The 20,828-nt window shown below is 44.9% G+C and overlaps 1 long non-coding RNA gene across 4 annotated transcripts; it reads left to right on the forward strand.

Moving 5' to 3' along the window:
- Positions 1-218: 218 nt before the first annotated feature.
- Positions 219-20,828, forward strand: LOC309865302. 4 transcript variants are annotated; one of them, XR_014312013.1, is made up of 5 exons: positions 219-539; positions 16,170-16,312; positions 18,258-18,580; positions 18,723-18,840; positions 19,861-20,828. It is a non-coding gene; the product is annotated as an uncharacterized lncRNA (long non-coding RNA). The 4 variants fall into 4 exon arrangements; XR_014312014.1 differs by having other exon boundaries at positions 390-539; positions 18,258-18,840; XR_014312015.1 differs by lacking the exon at positions 219-539 and adding an exon at positions 11,241-14,107 and having other exon boundaries at positions 18,258-18,840; positions 19,861-20,641.

The following is a 20,828-nucleotide window of genomic DNA, read 5'->3' on the forward strand; positions in this document are numbered from 1 at the left end:
GGGAGCCTCTCCACTCGGTCCTGGGCGGCAGGCAAATCCCCGAAGGGTGTGTGCCCCCAGCGGCTGCAGGGCCGTGGGGCTCCCCGCTTCCACGCCAGGGGTCCTCTGCGCAGACTCCACCACTGACCGGAGTAGGGGTGATGGGTCGGGGGAGACCTCGCGAGACCGGATCAGGCGTCAGCATCCACCGAGCTCCCCCGCCCCTCCAAGCCCAGCCCGGTCGTCGGGAAAGGTCCTGGCGCCTCCTGCCGCAGGAGGTCCGCCCCCAGCGCCGGCCCCGCCCCGCAGCACCGGCTCCGCCCCCTCCGGCCTTCAAAAGCTGCGCATGCGCCATCGCCGCGGCTCGTGTGCCGGCGTCTGGGATCGATGGCGTGGTGCTTTCGCTCCCACCTGGCAGGTCGGAACGCTGGGGAGCCCGGCTGCTCCCCGCCGAGGTTTTTCTCGTTTCTAAGGTGGGGAGCCCTGGCAAAGGGGCTGGTCGTGGTGGACTCGTCAGGGGATAAAGATGGAGACCCCTCGTCTGAGTCGGCAGGAAAGAGGTGAGTCGCGTAGAGACCCCCGCGGGGTGGGCGGTCCGGGAACCGCCGACCCTCCCGGCCTCGTGCTTGTGGTGTAGCCGCTGGGCTTTCCTCAGAGGCTTCAAAGGGAAAAAAGAAAGAAAGAAAGAAAGAAAGAAAGAAAGAGTAATGGAAGCCTGCATATCCAACTCCCAGATCTTTAAACGTTCACATCTGACTGTGTTTGCTCCAAATTGTGGTGGGAGAAATCCAAGGGGACAGACTGGAGGAAGAACTCCCGGCTTATCCCTCTGAGAGTCAGCAGTGCGTCTGAAGGTGGGGTGTCGTCTCCCAGAACCCGTTTTGATTAAAAATATTAAAAGTTACTTTTCAAAATACTAGATGCAGTACGGTGTCGTTTAAATGGATTTTTAAGGACGGACGTCAGGGGCTGTCTTGCTGCCCGGCCCATTTGTGTCTAGCCTTTTGTCACTTGCTTTTTCCCCCGCGGGATATTGGTTTTTGTTATCTGTGTGCATACATGCCGTAGCGTCCATTCCACTGGAAGAATAAATCGTAATGAATGCCTTTGTTCCTGATGGTGAACATCTGGGGGTGTCGGTGGAGAGCTGGCCGGCTCTGAGGCTGTGATCTGCTGCCGTCTCCAAGACCCTTCTTCGCTGCGGTGTTTCTGACTCAGCTGGAACCCAACGAGAGCAGCGCACCCCTCCACAGTGTGCATACTTTTTCACCCTCTCAGTGAAAGACTCCCAAATTCCAGTAGTTCCTAAGTGGTACCAGATACCCCGCCTAGTGACTTCAGCATGTAGAATCCTGCATCAGTGCCTGAGAGGGGTTTTTTGGTTTTGTTTTTGGTTTTTTTTCTCCCCATGTCCCAGTGTTTATGTCTTATGAACTTGCCTGTGCTTGCTTTTATCTAGCTTTCTAATTTATGCCAGGCAAATAGGGAGTAAAGTGACCTCTCACTGTTTTATTTGTCCATTTCGGGAACTGAGTTGTACATCTCTTTAAATGATTATTAGCCTTGCAGTTTTCTGCCTACTGCCCGATGATATCCTTTGTTGATTTTTCTACTGAGTCAGTTACATTTTTTGTTGCTTTTTCAGATGTTTATATAGTTTACCTATTAATTTTTTGTGGGTTTTTGATATTTAAAGTATCTCCTCACAAATGAGGTAACTTTGTCATAGATCCTTAATTGAACAGCAAACCTTAATTCTAACATAATCAAAATTGTTAGTTTAATTATGACTTGTGCCTATAGGATTTGCTTGAAGTTCTCTTTTATTGACTTATTTGTGTATTTACAAGCTTTGGAGTTTACCTTATGCTCTTAGGCATTTAATTCATTTAGATTCCACCTTTGCAGGCAATGGAGAGGGTTGGGATCCAGTTTAATTTTCATCATTCAGTGAGCTACTTTTCAGGGCACCAACTACAACCGATCTGTTCTTTCCCTGTGGACATGCTCTGTTCGTTTTCATGTTCCATCCCTGGATCTACCCATGCCAGTATCGAGCTCATGATTATATATTGATTATATATTCTTAATTATATTATATATGGGTTTTTTTCCTGTCTTGCAAATAGTGCCGCACCTTACATTGTAGTTCAGATCTGTGTGCGTATGTACAAGAATTTTTCCAGGGTGTATACCAAGAGAGAAAATTGGTGACTGTTAGGGGATGCACACTTTAATGGGACTCCAGACTGCCAGGTTGACATCCTTTTTATTTTTTTTCCTATGTTCCTGCCCCAAGGGTTTGAAATGGTATCTCACTGTTGTTTGAATTTGCATTTCCTTGCTTTTTGCAAGTTATTGGTCATTTTGTCGCGTCCTCTTCTGCTAGTTGTCTGTTCGGTATTCTTCTGGGTTGTTTTTCTTTACTGATTGATATTTAAAAGGTTTGTGTGAATTTTGGATTCTGATTCTTAGTGATGTAACAGATAGTGTCTACAAGTATATTGTTTGTCCCTTAATTGTGATTAGAATGAATCTTGTTAGATAGTGTTAATTTTGGATTGTTCAAGTTGAATACTATATTTCTTAAAAGTTTTTGGCTTTGTATCTGATTTTAAGGAATTCTGCCCTTCTCTGAGGTCATAAATATCCTCCTTATTTTCTTCTAAAATTTTAAAAGATTTTGTTTTCTAGTCTGTGTCTTTGCTAGCTCTGGAACTTTTTGTGAGGGGTAGAACTATAATTTTCTTTAGATTCTGTATGAAAGCCAATCGCTCAATCTGAGTGGTCAGCCTTTCTCCTCCCCACTTTTAGTATTGCTGATTCTGTATGTTCTGTGTTGGCACTGTTTCTAGGCTTTCTCTTTTATTGTACTGATGTCCTCTTCTGAAGCAGGGCTCTCCTCTGTTGCTGAAATAAAATAGTTCTGCCAACAAAAGACCCGTCTGATCCCCATAACCATGCCATCAATAGGGAAGGCCGAAGTGGCATGTCAGAGATTGGACATACTCTGTGACGTGGCCAGGGGCCTTCGGCTGGTGGAATGCTTATACCCCAGTCGTCCCCCTACTTAGCAGGAGCTGTTTGTGTGTGTGCATGTGCGTGTGTGTGTGTGTGTGTGTGTGTGTGTGTTTGGTGGGTAGAGGAAGGGGGTGAAGGGAGAATCCTCATCTCCAGATCTTCCCATTCACTTGTTCTAGTATGTGGAATCTTATCATTAAGTGTTGATGTTTTCAGTTTTGTTTGTTTAAATCAGTATCTTCTTTAGAAAGTAAAGTGTCGCTAAGGCTTAACATATAATATGTTTAGATAGGAGTGAGTTTATCTCAAAGCCAGGACCTTTTGAAACAACCAAAATGATGAAATATGGAAGGTTGGAATGGCCTCTGTCAGGAAGGGCAGCTTTTAAAACTGTAGACTAAAATAAAATTTAGAGGTTGTTTTTAATTTTAATTAATCACCCCATTATTTCTCCTCTTTAATTTCATATATATTTATGAGTTGATTATAGTATTTTTCTGTTTTTACTATACTTATCCTGATAGTAATTGTCACCTGTCCCCATTCCAGCCAATAATATACTTAATAAAAAATCAGCTTTGAGGGCGCCTGGGTGGCTCAGTGGGTTAAGCCGCTGCCTTCGGCTCAGGTCATGATCTCAGGGTCCTGGGATGGAGTCCCGCATCGGGCTCTCTGCTCAGCAGGGAGCCTGCTTCCTCCTCTCTCTCTCTCTGCCTGCCTCTCTGCCTACTTGTAATCTCTCTCTGTCAAATAAATAAATAAATCGTTAAAAAAAAATCAGCTTTGAGGAATAATTTATATCCAACACAATGCACTTGTATTCATTGTATGATATAATAAATTTTATATATCCATGTAGTTACCACCATAATCACGATACAGCACATTTCCCTCAACCTGGATAGCTTCCCTGTGCCCCTTTGGACACAGTCCCCCAGACCCAGACCTCGACCCTCGCCCACCACTGATCTGCTATCTGTTATTATACCTTAGTTTCCCCATTCCTTGGATTTCATATGAATGGGATTTATATCACATATTCTTGTATCCGGTTTATTTTTTTCAAAATGTTTTTGAGCTTCATCCTTATCATTGCATGTGTCCCACTTTGTTCCTTTTATTGTTCTCTTTCGTTAAATGGTTACATTACTTTTTTTTATCCATTCACCTGTTGATGGACTTTTGGGTTGTTTCTGATTTATGGCATTGTGAAAAACACTGAAAAAGACTTTGTATACAAGTCATGGTGTAGACATGTTTTCATTTCTCTTGGTTGGAATTGCTGAGCTGTATAAGTGTTTGTCTAATTTTATGGGAAACAGCCAAGCTCTTTTTCCAGCGTGGTTATAACATTGTCCACTTCCTTCCACAGTGTATGAGAGGACTGGTTCCTCCAGACCCTTGCTAACACCAGATCAGCACTTTTAATTTTAGGCATTTTATTAGGTGTGAAGTGGTAACTCATTGTGGTTTTGATTTGCGCTTCTGTAATAACTAATAATGTTTAGCATCTTTTCATGTACTTTGCCATTTTTACATCTTTTATGACATGTCTGTTGAAAACTTAGACTTTTTTTTTGCTTGTCTTATTATTGAGTTGCAAAGTTCTTTATATTTGCTGGATACAAGTCACCTGTCAGATATATGTATTATAAATATCTGTAGTTTCTCTTTTCATTGTTGTATCTGTTTTTTGAAGGACAGACCTTATTACTTTTGGTGAGCTAATTTGTTGTTTTATCACTTACAGTTTTTGTGTTTTTTTTTTTTTTTAAATAAACCTTTGCTTGTCCTGAGGTATTGAAGATTTTCTGTGATTTCAGTTCTTATATTCAAACCTGTGACCCATTTGGAGTTAATTTTTGTGTAAGGCTTTGTGTGAAGTTCTTTTTTTCCCCTATGGAGGATATCTAGTTGTTGGAGAACCATTTTTTGAAAAGATTGCCCTTTCCCTTTTGACCAGCTAGTTTTGGCACATTTCTCACAATTAATTGACTGTAGATGTTTGGATCTGTTTCTGGGTACTATGTAGGCCACATCCAAGTTGGTGCAGAAACGAGAAGGGGGACGTAGATGAGACAGTTTGGGACCATAAGGAAGAGAAAGGGTTTCTGGGGTTTTAGAGCTCATCAGCTCCAGCAGAGGAGCAGACACCATGTTTTCCCACCAGTGAGGGGAGAGGGGTTAGGTAGTCCGTGTGGGGCCAGAGAAGACAGGGGATTTCCCTGAAACAAAGGGAGTTTTGGCAACTGCTTGGGAATATTCCTTAAAGTCTCTGTCCCAAGGAAGACTAACCACAGTTTGTCAAGGAACAAGAAGAGCACCCTTTGGACCTAACACCCCCCCACTCCAGATTTCCCCACCAGAGTTTCAGGTAAAAATTAAAAATGGGGTGGGCCCAAGTGGAACGTAAATCCGTATTTGAACTAAGTTTTGTTGGCAATTAAGATATACACATCTTTATTATTTATTTATTTACTTATTTATTTACTTGACAGATGGCAGAGAGAGAGGAGGAAGCAGGCTCTGCACTGAGCAGAGTGCCTGATGCGGGGCTGGATCCCAGGACCCTGGGATCATGACCTGAGCCAAAGGCAGAGGCTTTAACCCACTGAGCCTCCCAGGAGCCCCAAGCTAGACACGTCTTTAAAGTTATCAGCACTAAATGTAAAGGTTATTCTATTGAGGTTTACTGAAGGTCAAAAAAGCTCATATTATCCTTCTTGGAATTTGTTAACCAAAAGATGACTAAACTGATGGTGAATTAATTGTCTCAGAGTTTTCTTGGGTAATTGTTAAGATAGCTTTCAAAGTCTTTGGTAACCTGAAAGTTTAAAGTTTTGCTTGGATGATAAATGGAATTAAATTTGTTGGACATCTAAGTCTTTTCCAAATGGGAGAGAGTGCTAAATCACTGTTAACTGGGCATAGGTTTGTGCTTTTGGCTTACTGCGAAGAACTAAGGATATTTAAATCTGTTGGTAACATGCTTTGTGCTTAACTGATTCACAAATTTGCCATCTAAAGAATTCTGGTATAACAGTTTGCCATTGGTTACTCCTTAGTCTTAACTGGAGATGAAGGTTTCTAAAGAATGAAAAATTCTGCTAACTCTAACTACGACTGATGGAAATAAGGGAAACCACTCTGAATGTGGAAAAGTGGGAGATAAGTAAGAAAGATAAGAAATGGGAATGCATTTTTGTTAAAGGTAGAAGAAGGTAATTTTGTCCGAAATGAGATGGTTGATTGGAAAGAAATGGCTTGGGACAAAATCTGAATGCAAAGGGAAGTTGTAGAAGGTTTATGGAGGGAAAACTTTGGAATGGAATTTTAGATGTGGTCAGGATGGACTGAGACCGAAATGAATGGATTTGAAAGTACATTGTTAGAAGATTGAAAGTTTGCCTTCTCTCTGTTCAATAAGACCAAAAGTATTGTGTGGTTGTTGGTTTGTCTTGATAAGAAAATGCAAATAGTTGTTCTCTCCACCCTGCCTAGAAAAATTGGGTCTTTAACATCCCTAATCCTATGTAGGCATGTGCTTTAAAACTTTCTAAGGTTTTAACAGACTTCCCCAAGATTTAAATCATGAATAAAGTCTTGTGGACTAATTAGGCTTGCTTGCTTGGTATGTAACATTCTGGTTCTGGCTATTGAAGTGTTATGTGGCACAGAATAACTGAGTTGCCTTATCATAGTGAACTCTCCTATCAGATCATTCACAATGTTCATTTCTGAGGTTTTTTTTTGTTTGTTTTTGTTTTTTGTCATTTATAATTGTCCTTATTGTCTTGCAAAATGAGTTTCATTTCTGGGAGGTTCATATAAAAGACTTTTAGGACAGCACAGGTATTCAGTATCTTTAAGATCAGAACTGAAATGAATAAAAATTTCCAGAACTAACTAAAGCTGCATTCAAACTAAACCAGAATTAGTAACATGGGACTGAATGAACTAAGAGATTATAGTGTTATGGCTCTTGTTTGAAACATGGCTGGTTCTCTAATGTTTGCTCTTCCAGACTAAGGAAACTTTTCCTTAAGATGTCTGTGACTTACAGAAATATGAAAATACTCATTTGTAAACAAATCAAAACATTCAACTTTTCTCTCTACCTGAACCCTCAAATTCAAAAGGTCTTTGCCCGGGAAACATTATGCCTAAGTGTGGTGGAAGGATCTTTTAACAAATCAGTGGTCTGGCCCTGATCCTGTTTTAATTTGGGGACAAGGGCATGTGTGTATCTTTCCTGGGAACGCTGATGGACCCATCTGGCTCCTCAAGTGGCTCATACGCTCCTGCAGTGGATCACACTCCAGAGGAACTTCTGGATCCATCCCAGCGCCTCATCCCACCGTTCTGGAGGCCGAAGATACTGACATACAGCCTTGATTACTATAGCTTTTTTCTTCTTTTTTTAAGATTTTATTTATTTATTTGACAGAGATCACAAGTAGGCAGAGAGAGAGGAGGAAGCAGGTACTATAGCTTTTTAATGAAGTCTTAAAATTAGATAGTAATAAGTCCTTGGGCTTTTTTCTTTTTTGGAAGATTGATTTGGCTCTCTCTAGCCCTTCACATTTCATGTAAATTTAGAATCAGATTGCCAGTTTTGAGCCTCCTTCCCAAATAAAGCTCCTGCTGTATTTTTTTCGTTGGGATTTTATTAAAACTATTATATCAATTTGGAGAGAATTGATATCATGACAGTTTTTAAAAAATTTCTAATTTTTATTTAAATTCAAGTTAGTTAGCATATAGTGTATTACTAGTTCGGGGGTAGAGTTTCGTGATTCATCGGTTGCATGTGACACCCGGTGCTCATTCCATCAGATGTCCTCCTCGATGCCCGTCACCCAGTTACCCCAACCCCTCCCTGCCCAAACCGCAGTTGTTCCTGGCAGCCCTCAGTTTTTCCCCCATAGTTAAGAGTTTCGTATAGTTTGCCCCTCTCTCTTCTTATCCTATTTTATTTTTCCTTCCCTTTCTCTGTGCTCATCTTTTGTTTTTTTTAATTCCACAGATCAGTGAAATCATATGGTATTTGTTTTCTCTGACTTATTTCACTTAGCATAATATACTCTAGTTTCATCCCCATCAGGTCTTTAACATCCCTAATCCTATGTAGGCCTGTGCTTTAAAACTTTCTAAGGTTTTAACAGACTTCCCCAAGATTTAAATAATGAATAAAGTCTTGTGGACTAATGGCAAGATTTCATTTTTGATGGCTGCATAATACTCCTGTGTGTGTGTGTGTGTGTGTGTGTGTGTGTGTGTGTGTATACACATCTCATCTTCTTTATCCATTCATCAGTTGACAGACATCTGGGCTATTTCCATATTTTGGCTGTTGTGGACATTGCTGCTTCAAATCCCTATTTTTGTATCCTTTGTACAAATATCCAGTAGTGCGGTTACTGGGTCATAGGATAGTCTTTTTTTTTTTTTAAAAGAGATTTTATTTATCTGTTTGACAGATCGCAAGTAGGCAGAGAGGCAGGCAGAGGGAGAGGGAGAAGCAGGCTCCCTGCTGAGCAGAGAGCCCAACGTGGTGCTCAATCCCAGGACCCTGAGATCATGACCTGAGCTGAAGGCAGAGGCTTAACCCGCTGAGGCACCCAGGTGCCCTAGGATAGTTCTATTTTTAATTTTTTGAGGAACCTCCACGCTGTTTTCCACAGTGGCTGTGCCAGCTTGCATTCCCACCAACAGTGTAGGAGGGTTCCCCTTTCTCCACATCCTCGCCAACATCTGTTGTTTCTGGACTTATTAATTTTAGCCATTCTGACCCATGTGAGGTGGTATCTCATTGTGGTTTTGATTTGTATTTCCCTGGTGCTGAGTGACGTTGAACGTTTTTTCATGTGTCTATTGCCATTTGGTTGTCTTCTTTGGAGAAATGTTTGTTCATGTCTTCTGCCCATTTCTTGATTGGATTTTCTTCCTGAGTGTTGAGTTTGGTAAGTTCTTTATAGATTCTGAATACTAGCCCTTTATCGGATATGTCATTTGCAAATATCTTCTTCCGTTCTGTGGATTGCCTTTTAGTTTTGTTGACTGTTTCCTTTGCTGTGCAAACGCTTTTTATCCTGATGAATTCCAGTAGTTCATTTTTGCTTTTGTTTTCCTTGCCTCTGGAGATGTATCTAGCAAAAATTTATTGTGGCTGAGGTCAGAGAGGTTGCTGCCTGTGTTCTCATCTAGGATTTTGACAGATTTCTGTCACATTTAGGTCTTTCTTCCCTTTTTAATTTATTTTTGCATATGGTGCAAGAAAATGGTTCAGTTTCATTCTTCTGCATGTGGCTGTCCAATTTCCCCAGCATGATTTGTTGAAGAGACTGTCTTTTTTTCCATTGGCTATTCTTTCCTGCTTTTATGAAGTTTAGTTGATCATAGAGTTGAGACTCCATTTTTAGGTTCTTTATTGTGTACCAGTGATCTATGTGTCTGTTTTTGTGCCAATACCATACTGTCTTGATAATTACAGCTTTGTAATACAACTTTGTAATAAAAAGTCCAGAACAGTGATGCCTCCAGCTTTGGTTTTCTTTTTCAAAATTACTTTGGCTCTTTGGGAACTTTTCTGGTTCTGTGTAAATTATAAAATTGTTCCAGCTCTGTGAAAAATGCTGGTGTTATTTTGATAGGGATTGCATTGAATGTATAGATTGCTTTAGGTAGCAGAGACACTTTTTTTTTTTTTTTAAGATTTTCTTTATTTATTTGACAGAGATCACAAGCAGGCAGAGGCAGGCAGAGAGAGAGAGGGAAACAGACTCCCCGCTGAGCAGGACCCTGAGATCATTACGGGAGCCAAAGGCAGAGGCTTAACCCACTGAGCCACCCAGGCACCCAGCATAGACATTTTTTAAAAAAGATTTTATTTATTATTTGACCAAGAGAGACACAGCAAGAGAGGGAAAACAAGTAGGAGAGGGAGAAGCAGGCTCCCTGTGGAGCAGGGAGCCCAGTGTGGGGCTTGATCCCAGGACCCCAGGATCACAACCCGAGCTGAAGGCAGACGCCCGACAGCTAAGCCACCCAGCTGCCCCTAGCATAGACATTTTAACAATATTTGTTCTTCCAGTCCCTGAGCATGGAATGTTTTTCTATTTCTTTGTGTCTTCCTCAGTTTCTTTCATGAGTGTTCTATAGTTTTCTGAGTACAGATTCTTTGCATCGTTGATTAGGTTTATTCCTAGGTATCTTATGGGTTTCGGTGCAGTTGTAAAGGGGACCAGTTCCTTGAATTTGTCTTTCTGCTGCTTGGTTGCTGGTGTATAGAAATGAAATAGACTTTTGTATGTTGATTTTATATCCTGCAACTTTGCTGAATTCCTATATCAGTTCTAGCAATTTTTTTGGTGGCATTTTTCAGGTTTTCTACATAGAGTATTGTGTCATCTGCGTAGAGTGGAAGTTTGAGTTCTTCTTTGCTTGTTTGGATGCCTTTTATTTTTGTTGTCTGATTGCTGAGACCAGAGCTTTCAGTGCTATGTTGAACAACCGTGGTGAGAGTGGACATCCCGGCTGTACTCTTGATCTTGGGGGAAAAGCTCTCAGTTTTTTCCCATTGAGGATGATATTAGCTGTGGGTCTTTCGTATATGGCCTTATTATTTTGAGGTACTGTTCCCCCTATCCCTACTTTGTTGAGGGTTTTTATCAAGACAGAGTGTGTATTTTGTCAAATGCTTTTTCTGCATCTGTTGAGAGGAATATACAGCTCTTACCCTTTCTTTTATTAATGCGGTGTGTCATGTTTGATGTGCATGTTGAATGACACTTTCAGTCCAGAAATAAATCCGACATGTGGTGAATAATTCTTTTAACATACTGTGGGATCTGATTACTTATTAATCTTGTGGAGAATTTTTGCATTCATGTTCATCAGGGATGTTTGTCTGTAATTCCCCTTTCTAGTGGGGTCCTTGTGTGGTTTTGGAATCAAGAGAATGCTGGCCTCATAGAATGAATTTGGAAGTTTTCCTTCCATTTTTATTTTTTGGAACAGTTTCAAAGAAATAGTTATTCTTTTTTTTTTTTTTTTTTAAGGATTTTATTTATGTATTTGACAGAGAGAGAGAGATCACAAGTAGGTAGAGAGGCAGTCAGAGAGAGGAGGAAGCAGGCTCCCTGCTGAGCAGAGAGCCCGACATGGGGCTCGGTCCCAGGACCCTGAGATCATGACCTGAGCTGAAGGCAGAGGCTTTAACCCACTGAGCCACGCAGGTGCCCTGGGTCTTGTTTTTTAATCCATTCTGATACCTTATGTATTTTGATTGGAGCATTTAGTCCGTTTGCATTCAGAGTAATTATTGAAGATAAGAATTTAGTGTCATCGTATTACCTATATCAAGCCCAGCTAGTACTCTTGTAATCGTTTTAAGTTCTAGTTCAGACATCTTGCTGATTAAATCTGTGGCACTGAGTGCTACCTCCTGTTCTTCTTTCCTTTGGGGTGAGTGTTTACATTAATCATTTTGTCCAGAAAAGAAAAGAGGAAAGAAAAAGATAAAACAAAAAACCTAACAATGGGTTTCAGACAATACCTGAAAGGAATTGAGAAAAATAGGAAAATAAATGAAAAAATTAGAAAAACATTTTTTGGAGAGAGAGTGTGAGCCAGCGAGGGTCAGAGGGAGCTGGAGCGAGAGGATCGTAAACAGGCTCCATGCCCAGCCCCGAGCTTGACGCCCGCGGGGTGTGACCTCATGACCCTGAAATCATGACCCGAGCCAAAAGCAAGAGTTGGGGACTCAACTGGCAGAGCCACCCAGGTGTCTTGGCAGATGTAAGCCTTCTAATCCCTGAATCCCTGAATACATCTGTATTCAGACGTACTGTATTCAGGGTCTTACTAAATTGACTTCAGAGGAGCATAAGGGAACTTTTTGGAGTGACGGGAATATTCTGTGTCATAGTTAGAGTGGGAGTAACATGGGAACATACAATTATCAGAACTCACCAAGGTGTACTTTAGATTCTGTAGTTGACTGTGTATGAGGGACTGCAGTGAAGAGTAATAACAAAAATTACGTCAGGTATTACATTTCTTTCACTGACATGATTCCTAACCATCAGAATCATTTGACTTGCGTGTCATTTGAACAGCTGGTTTGATGCTGACGGTGCCGCATTCGTTCACGAACTGTCTTCATGACGCACTGCCGACCCAGTCCAGGGAGAGATCTGGCCCCCGGGGCCTGGCAGGAAGGGGAACTGGGCCAGGCGTGATGATAGTCAGCAGAGCATCTGTGTCAGAGATGATTACGTGTTCACTACTGTCTCTTTCCTCTTCTTCCCTGGACTCGAGGTCAGACTCCTGGGAGGGTTTACTGGTCAGAGTGTATGGCCGAGAGACTGAGTTCTGGTTTGTAGAAGGTGAGCAAAAGTGACGTGTGCCCTTCCGACTTGGCCCATAACCAGCGATCACGTCACAGCACTCCATGCCCTTTTCCTCTTCAGACTCTTGTTTAGAGACCAGCTGCAGGGCAGGGTTGGGGGCCGTAACCTAAAGACGGCCGAGCCACGGGTTGGAAGGAGCCATGTCTCCCAGGCAGCGCCCTGACTGGATCTGGAGAGAAGTTTTCTCTAATAGCCTCCTTTCAGTCCCAGTTGTAGTCTGCTTCTTTGATTCTCTCAGCACGCAGTGTGCTCTGGGGAGATTCTAGATTCTCAGTTTGGTTGTAGGTAATAAGGAAAAGCTCATTCCATACAGACGCGTGAGGCAGAGCAGATCAGGACAACAGAGCGGGCCAGGAGCAGAGAGACTCCACAGGGGAAGGAAGGCCTTGTGGAAGGGGGCAGCGGAGGGAGATGGGCCCTGGAGTCAGGAAGGGTCCTCGGGGCATGCCAGCACCCACCAGAGCCTGGCAGAGCTATTTAAGGAAATTGAGAAAAAGCTCTACCTACCATAGGCACAGAGGATTGGGCTGTGGATGGTGGGTAAATCAGGGGTTAACATCTCTGTCATATTGATGAGGAAATTAAGTTTTATAGAGATTAAAATATTTGTATCTAGCCCGGTGCTTAGTTCATAGTAGATGCACAGTAAATATTTGTTGAATGAATGAATAATTTACTAGTCTGACACCTTTAATGCTGAAGCCTTCTACCAGGGATTGAGAACTTGTCTGTTCGGTGGTGTCTGGAGGAGTATGGTGCTGGTACCCAGGACGGACACCGCTGTGCTTGCATACGGTGCTTGAAAAAGGTTCGAATGTTCGTGTGCTCCCTGCTTGGCCCTCGTCCCTACCATTCCCGGTTGCCTTACAACTCACGCGGTCTCCACTTTGAGGCCAGCCGTCTGTCTCCTGTGAGCTTGGTTGTGTGGTACCCCTCTTCCACTTCCCCGTCCACAGGTCACCTTCTAGATGACTCTAGAAGTCATCTAGGGGCTCTTCCCTAACCTGTCGTTTTGCCTTCTCCCATCTCTTTCCTGCCACTGCCACCCCATCCTCTCTCCCCTTCTCTGTCCGCTTATGTCCCGGATTTTCTCATGCTATTCAGCATTCTAAGCAGAACTTCTTAGGCTACGAAGCCTAATACGAGGAGCTGGGAAACCTAAGCCCGGGACAGAGTTGTACCAGGGGTGGCGTCTACAAGTTTGTGTTACGTGTAAAGAGACATAAATATTATTGTACTGTGTGGTTAGTAGGCAAATGAGCAGTGTCTGTAAATTATAGTTAACCAACATGTTACTCTGCTTTTACTGGCTGCAGTTAACTACCTGGGCATCGAGTCATTTTAGCGTATTTTCTTGTCTGATGAACTAGGAGTTAGAAGGTGTTGTGTCCGTTCTGAACAAAATATTCACAGCGGCTGTACTCTCCGTTTCGAAGTAGAAAAATCCCTTTATTGATATTATCAAACTAGATTAGAAACAGCAGAAAACGGAAATGTGCACACAGACGGGAGCACAGTAAGCCATGAAGGCGGGTAAGACAGTCACATCGGATCGGGTCCTCGCACGTGCGGCCGCATCGGCCGGGGAAGCCCCGGGGACACGGCCGGGCTGCGGTCCTGACAGGCCTGGACGAAGCGTCCCTCCCTCGGCGGAGACTTCGACTCGCCGTCACCATAGGGGCCACATTCACAGGGTGAGTGACGGGGTCTGAAGTGAAACATTTGTTCGCCGACGTGCAGTTTGCAGCGAGCTGCCTTTCCAGGTTCCCATGTTTCTGTGTCATCCAGGAGCCCGGCTGTGTGTCTGCCCGCACTCCTGGGGCCGCCCTGCGGGGCCGGCCTCCCTAGGAGGGGACGCGAGCCAAGATTTGTAGCTCTTGGGGTTCGGAGCAGAAGGGCCAGTTCCGACCTGAAGGCTGCTCACGTCCGCTGACCGGGCTCCCAAGCTCACTCGTGCCACCTGAGTCTCGCAGGTGGTCAGGTCTGGGGGGACAAGTCCCAGGACCCTCTGTTCAGACGGCGCAGCACATGAGAGGCTCTGGGGACGCAGCCAAGGCTGTGTGCACGGTCACCATCTGGACGGCTTCAGCCTAGAGCAAGGGGAGCGGGGCTGAAGGGACACGGTGCCTTGGGCGGGTTGCCTGGTGCTGGTTGCCTTGGCCAAGTTCTCCAGAAATGTCTTCTGTAAAAGCAGCTTAAGAACCTCTGTCCCCAGAGGTCACCAGACCTGCCTTCACTGGAAGTCCTCGGAGCAGAGTTGGATGGAGCTTGACATCCCCAACCTGTCCCTTTCTGCTCCCTGTCCAGACTGTCGCCTTCCGACAACCCTTGCCACAGTCGGCTTGGCCTTGCTTCCTTCTTCTCTGGGGCCCCGGGTGCTGAGGGTCGCACCCCTCGCCAGACACACACCCACAGGGCCTGTGGGGATGGGCGGGGTTGGGGGGCTCCCTCCCGGCCTCTTGCTTCTTGAGGTGGCTCCGGCCCCGTGGCCCGGGTTTGCGGCCAGTCCTCCCCATTCCTAACGTTGGCTGGGACAGGCTCCTCCCACTCGTTCTTTCTGTCTGGCCACTAGACCAGATGTTACTTTGACCACAGGACCTTTGTCCTGTTTATGGAGAAGCCCAAAGCCACGGGTAGGAGCTCCACCAGTGTGGAATCAGATTTATTTACCCTTACATCCTGCCGGAATATGGGAGGCAGGGCAAGGAGAGTTGTGTCTGGACCACCGGGAGGGTTTTGTTTGTTTTAGGAGCTGGAAGACAGAAACATCAGCTTAATAAGCTTTCTGGGTTCAGCTGAAATGTGAGTGGTCAGCCTCGCTGTTGCCTTTGTGAGTTATGTAATAATCCAAGTGGTATCTCACAGACCTTCCACTCTGTGGTAACCTCAATGTGTCACATTTGCTAACAAGCAAAAATTACATTTATGACATAGGAGGCCATTATATTTTCTTTGGATAACAGTAAAATATAAGGAAGAAATGGATTTGCTTGGGAGTTTTTCATATTTAGCTTAGCACATCTAGCCAACAGAGACATCGGATTAATTACTAGTTCTATTGAAGTAAAAACAGGCATTTTGGAAAAAAGGGGGGTTCCGCTTCTTTTATTTTTTATACTCATGTAAAATAATACCTTTATATAATAAATAAAACTTAAGCATGAGGGGAGCATTTATTTCTAATAACTATTTTAAAATTACACGATCATCTAAGTGATGATGCACATGGTTTCATAATTAGGACATTCTGATAGAATCAACTCAGTAATACAACAAAAACTTCATGAGTGTCCATAACCATACATATTTTAAGAAACCAGTTCTAAAAGAGCCAGTATCAGGAATATTGTAAAATGAATTGGGGCAGCTAGAATAGTCTGTATTTTCTCCTGACAAAACAGGTGAGTGACTCTGGCATTTCCTGAGAACATTCTCTGAAACTAATGGCATGTCCATAAATGCTTAATAGTCAGCTCTTGAGAAGACAAACAAGGAACCCCCCCCCCCCACACACACACACAGACAAAACCCCTTTAACCTGTAGCGCTCGCCCTTTTCTGCAGTGCACCTGTTCCCGCACAGTGGGTGTCACACTAGCCGGGGCGAAGTGCGGTGGCGGTAGCAGAGCGAGGCCCAGTAGCCCACGACGGAGTCTCGCCACTCCATGAGCCGGAGCCTCCCGGTGGGTGAGGATAGTAGTGAGGTAAGTAGGAGGTGTGGGGGATCTGTTGACTTTTCTTCTTCTTTTTTTTAAAGAGTGTGTGAGTGGGAAGGAAAGGCAGAGGCAGAGGGAGAAGCAGGCTCCCCGCCGAGCAGGGAGCCGGATGTGGAGCCCATCCCCGGACCCCAGGACCAGGACCTCAGCTGAAAGCAGACATTTAACTGACCGAGCCACCCAGGTGCCCTTAACTTTGTTTTTCATATAAGCTATTTAATTGTAAATGTATTTAATTTAATTTGTAATATTCCTTGAGTTTAAACAAGCAGCTCACAAAAATGCCTGAAAGCTTAGCAGTTGGCCCTGCTGAGCGACGTGAGCCGCCCCCACTCGGCGGCTTTGTCCTCCTCCTTCTGTGTAAACGATCTAGTCCTGTGACATGGGGATGCTCTGAAACTCCGGGGGGCAGCCAAGAATTCCAGACCCGTGAGACATGAAGCCGACCGGCAGAGATCCGTGGCCAGGACGTGCTGGAGTGGGCGTCCGAGCCCCAGTCCTTGTGTCCCCTCACCACCCCCTCTGGAGTCCCAGGCAGTTCCCATCGCCTGCATCTGGTCAGCTGGCCAGCAGGTGCTCCCTCAGGGCGTCGGGTTGTGGAAGTAGCTGTCCTCTGGTGGTCTTCCAACCCCAGCTCTGTCCTGGGGCAGGAGGGCCTGAGGAGCCGGGTGTCTTTCCAGCGCCTGGTACTGAAGGCTCTTTTTAGGTCTGATGAGTTCCGGGGAGGACGGATGCTGTTTCAGCCTTGGGGGATCCGGAGGGGCCGGACGGTGACGGAGGAGGCACCGGGAGCCGCCTCACGGAGGACGTTGGAGTAAAATCTGAAAGAGGGTGAGGGCATGAGCTCTTGTGCTTTCTGGGCAAACCATTCCAGGTAGGCGGGACGATCCATGCGAAGGCCCCAAGGCAGCTCTGTGCTCCCGAGGCTCCCGGGAAGGGCAAGGCCCCAGGCTGCTCCTGGACGCGCCGTCACGGTGACAGTGAGGTGCTGGGGGCGTGTGTGGGTGCAAAGACATCGGCTGTACAGAGCAGTGTAGTTTGCTGAGCGCAACCCATTAAGTATTTGTGAAATCAGTTTAAGGGGCTGCTGCCGCCTTTTTATGAGAGAACAGAATGTAGAGAAAATAGCACAGAAAAAGTCAAGTTAGGGTAAGTATTATTTATTGAAATACTTGTTTTGCTTTTGTGTCTTTGCTGTGACATGTAGTTCTTACCGAGTAGAATTATGAAAAAAACAGATGTTTGAAAGGCCTGGCCCTCAGACCGTGTAGGAACGCTGGGTTTTCTACTGCACGAGGAGGGAAGCTGATGGCAGGATTTGAGTCAGGGGACACGAGAAAACACCTGCTCGCTGTGTCGGGAGCAGACTTAAGAGGATGGTGGTAGAAATAGGAAGACCAGTTGGGAGGCTGTTGCCACGGGTCCAGGGGAGAATTAAGGCGATGGAGGGACCGTCTGAGGACAGGGGAGGGCCTGCGGGTGCAGCATCTGGAGAAAGACTGAACGATGGGTGTTGGACATCTGTGCGGCATTGTAAGTCAGCAATTTCTAGAAGGCGTATGTAGTATTAACCTTACCCAAAGAGAGGGCTGGCCTTTGCCCCTAGCTGCTGGGACGTGATCCAGAGGCCCTTGGAGAGTGCCTTTGTTTACCTGGCGGTCTCGGCCACTGGACAGTCAACAGTATAATTCATAATGGGAGCTTTGGACCACACAGGATCTGCTCCTCCTCTGGGGGGCTGGGACAGCGGGTCAGCCCCGGGACATCAGTGGTGGGGCTCCAGACCCGTGAGAAAGTACCTTTCGGTCTAAGCCACCAGGCCGTGGGGTTTTGTTGGGGGCACACAGTGTGATAGAAAAATGGGCAAGAGATGCAGAGGAAAACCGCGCATCTGCCACGATGGAGAACATTGAAAAAAGACCAACAATTTTAATTAAAAAACAAACCCAAAACTAGCAGGATATGAAACAGGGATTTTCATCTAAATTTGACTCAGTATTAGGTGTGGGAGGGTCATCTGAATGTTCATAACTATGGCTTTCATTTTCGTTTTTGATTTCAGAGCAGGGAGAAGTGGTACAACCTCTTTGGAAAAGGTAAGGGTTTGACCCAGTGATTTCTGACTCTAGGAATGTAAACATCGTCGTGTCCGCACAGGCGCCAAACCACGTGCAAGAGCGCTCGAGGCACTGTCATCACAAATGTCAGTCGGCAGCGGAACAGATGCCTAAGCTGGGGTATGGTCACAGAATGGAAGCTGATAGGACACAAACGAGTCACACCTCTGCACAGCAACACAGATGAATCTGCCAAACCTGATTTTCTGTGAGAAAGACACCAGGCACAAAAGACTGCTTGTAGTTTGATTTCCATTTAATTAAGATCCCAAACCAGCTAAACTGAATGACTGTCGGACATCGGGAGGACGGACATTGAGGGAGGACGGAGGGCGGTGAGTGTCAGAGCGGGGTGAGTAGCAGTCGGCGGACGATCTGGGCTCCGACCGGCGTGTGCTGCGGGGCCGTTTACTCTGCTTGTTCAGTGAGCTTTACAGTGCTCTTTTGTCACGTTTTGTTACGATTTTCTCTTTGTAGGTTATGTTTCCTGATTCAAAAAGTTTAAAGAAGGTTGGGATATTCTAAGGACTCTGTTTTCCATGAGAAGAATTTTCAGCACCAGAATGAACTTTAAAACCTCCAGTTTGCTTTCTAGGTAGGTTCAGGAGCTGCTTAACTGCTACTCACTGTTTTCGTCTCTCAGTATCAAAATACTGAATGAATATTTGCTGCACAACCATGGAGTGTGTAGCATATTAGCAGCTTTATAAATAAAAGGATAAAATCAACCCACAAGATTTTGGGGGGAGCTGCTACCCCCATTAACTGAATCCTATTTCCAGTGGTCCCCGTTCTGTGTGGGACATGGGATAGTGCGGATCTGTGGGTCACTTCCCACGTCGCTTGGCTTTACCTAAGAGCAGCCAGGCAGTGCTGGGTTCTCTAGGGGCAGAGGGTCTACACATGCACACCTGGACCCTGTGCCCTCTCTGAAGAATTAGCAGATACGTGAGCGATCCTTTAAAAAACACCAAACCCTATGTGAGTGTGGAAGAGAGTGGCTGCTTACAAAAGCTCCTTCATCTTCAGCGCACGGGAATGAGGATACCTTACCTGCCTCCTTAACTGTTTCCTCTGTAGTTAGGATTCCCCATGTGGAAAGGGACGGTGCCCTGTAAAGAGTTTGGAGGAAAGAGTGATAAATTGGTTCAAAGAGAACACCCACTGATTCTAAGATCATAAAACTTAATCTAGTTTCTTTCACTCATTGACCTTGAATGTGGCCCGACATACACGCTGGGTGAAAGCACAGGGCTCTGAAGCTCTGGTGGGCCCTTCTTAGCTGGTGGGGCTGCTGGGGCCTGAAGTCAGAGCGCAGCGCTCCTTGCGGCTCGCCCGCACGGAAACAGACGCTAACGCACCTCCGAAGCTTGTCCAGCTCTAAGCATTCCACAGTTCTTTGAAAAGCTGGAATGGGCATGATTGCCCTAAAATTGGAACTTAAGGACAGGAAGGGTGGGTGATCTTTGCCCTCTTTTGGGAAGGATTGTCAGTCCTCAGTTTACACAGTGTGGTGCCGCTGCTTGGACAGAGGGACTGACGCACAACAGAAGTCCAGAAGTCAACAACACAGGAATTTTGTATGCCATAAAGACAGTACTTTTTTTTTTAATAGGTTCCACACCCAGTGCAGAGCCAAAGGTGGGGCCTGAACTCATGACCCTGAGATGAAGACCCGGTCTGACATCAAGAGTTGGACGCTCCTCCGACTGAGCCCCCCAAAAGCCCCACCGATAGCTTTTCTCATCACTGGGAGTAAAGACGGACTTCATTAGCGTGAGACGATGGGATAGCCGTTTGTAAAACACCATATATACCAGGATAAACTCCAAATAGATCAAAGATTGACATGTTAAAAAGAACAGAACAAAAACCCAGATGAGAATAGAGGTGAATTCCTTTGATTCTTGAAGTGGCAAAGACCCTTCTTAATATATTGCTCAAAATCCAAAAGCTGTGAAAGAAAATATTGACACATTCAATTACTGAAAGATAAGGCCGGGTAGCGACATTTATCAAAGTTAAAAGACAAAGGACTATCTGAGAAAACGCCTGATACAAAGGGCTCAGCTCTCTGATACAGACACGGAGCTTCCAAAACCAACGCGAACTATTGTTTTATACATTGTGTATCACATACCTGTGGGAGGAGATGGCCACAGGTCCAGGACAGACTGCTAGGCGAACAGCGGTAGAGAACTTGTATGCGTTCTCCTGTGAGAAGACAAGGAAGAAAAGTATGTTGTTTCTGTTTCCATAGACACTGGAAAGGGAACTGGGTGGCCAAGGTCAGTGACGTGGAAGTGGACTTCTCAGTGTGGATCTCTCCACGTAATTTTGATTTTTGTAGCAAACTATTTATTTTAAAATGAAATAAAATGGATGGTGACCAATTAGAGTTGAAGTCCACTCACATTTCTGTCTTTAGGCATTTGTATTTAAGATTCCGTGACGATGATTTTACTGTAAACTGCAGCTTGCAGTGTTGCTGTTTACCCCGGAATCCCACTCCTGGAAACCCATTCTGAGACACCCTTGGAAATGACCATGTAGTTTTTGCTAAATAAAATTTTAAGTCCAGCA

This window comes from Mustela nivalis (genome assembly GCF_964662115.1).
Source record: "Mustela nivalis genome assembly, chromosome: 5".
In the NCBI taxonomy this organism is placed as follows: Eukaryota; Metazoa; Chordata; class Mammalia; order Carnivora; family Mustelidae; genus Mustela; species Mustela nivalis.